Genomic DNA, 1,488 nt, shown 5'->3' with positions numbered 1-1,488 from the left:
TTTTTTTTTTTTTTTTTTTTTTTTTTTTTGAGGGTCTCACTCTGTCTCTAGCCCAGGCTGGAGTGCAGTGGCCTAATCTCCACTCACTGCAACCTCTGCCTCCTGGGTTCAAGCGATTCTCCTGCCTCAGCTTCCCAAGTAGCTGGGACTACAGGTGTGTGCCACCACGCCTGGCTAATTTTTGCATTTTTTGGTAGAGACTGTGTCGTTCACTGTGTTGGCCAGGCTGGTCTCAAACTCCTGGCCTCAAGTGATCTGCCCGCCTCAGCCTCCCAAAGTGTTGAGATTTCAGGTGTGAGCCACAGTGCCTAACCTATATTTAAATTTCTGAAGACGTCTTTTGACAGCTAACTCATTTGAATCTCCATCCAAATGAGGTTACTGCATTTGGTAAGTCACTTTCACATTCTACTGTCCAGTTTTGCTTCTGTATCATGAATCTACCAGAGAATCCAGGACACTTGTCCTGTAGAATGCTCCACATTTGGAGTTTGACTGATTATGGTCTTTGTATATCCCTCATATTTCTGGTAAACTGGTAATTAGATTTTGGCTTCATAAGGCTTAGGCTCTTTTTCTTTCTTTTGTTGTTGTTTTTCTTTTTTTTGAGACAGGGTCTCATTCTGTCACCCAGGTTGGAGAGCAGAGGCAAGATCTCGGCTCACTGCAAGCTCTACCTCCCAGGTTCAAGCAATCCTCCTGCCTCAGCCTCCCTAGTAGCTGGGACTATAGGCGTGCACCACCACACTTGGCTAATTTTTTTTTTTTTTTTTTGTTGGGGTTGGGGTTTCACCATGTTGGCCAGGCTGGTCTTGAACTCCTGACCTCAGGTAATCTGACTGCCCCGGCCTCCCAAACTTTTGGGATTACAGGTGTGAGCCACTACACCCAGACATCTTTTTTTTTTTTTTTAAAGGCAAGGATATTTTGTGGAGAGCACTGTTGACTTAATGAACAAAGTGCCACCACATGCCAGGCACTAGTTGACTCTTTAGGGAAGGTATATGTCAAGACATTTGTTAGTGGCCTCCACAGCCTCTGGATTTAAGGCCATCAGTAAGCCCCATCCTTCAAGACACAGAGAGCTTGTCAAGGAAGGGCCCAAGGACCCTATCTCCAATCCTCCATCCCCTAGCCAATTAAGTCCAACAAGACTCAATTCCAGGACTGTTGTTTGAGGAATAGACACTAACCTTAAAACATTTTAGTGATTTTAAGGTTGGTCAATGACTTTTAAATTATTTTTAATTTTTTTAAAACTGGAAAATGGTATTTAGAGACTAAATCTGTGCACTAGGGGTGTTCCAGGGCTGGGTGACCGGCCTGGCCAACATGGTTCCTCTAAATGGTATTTAGAGAGTAAATCTGTGCACTGAGTTGGTCATTGCTTCTAGGCCTTTTTGGCAGACAGAGCTAAAAAAAATACTTTTTTTTTTTTGAGATGGAGTCTTGCTCTGTTACCCATGCTGGAGTGCAGTGGCGCAATCT

Source organism: Colobus angolensis, unplaced genomic scaffold (assembly GCF_000951035.1).
Source record: "Colobus angolensis palliatus isolate OR3802 unplaced genomic scaffold, Cang.pa_1.0 Scaffold4, whole genome shotgun sequence".
Classification (NCBI taxonomy): domain Eukaryota; kingdom Metazoa; phylum Chordata; class Mammalia; order Primates; family Cercopithecidae; genus Colobus; species Colobus angolensis.
The sequence above is the reverse complement of the archived record's forward strand: the minus strand, read 5'-3'. Positions refer to the sequence as shown.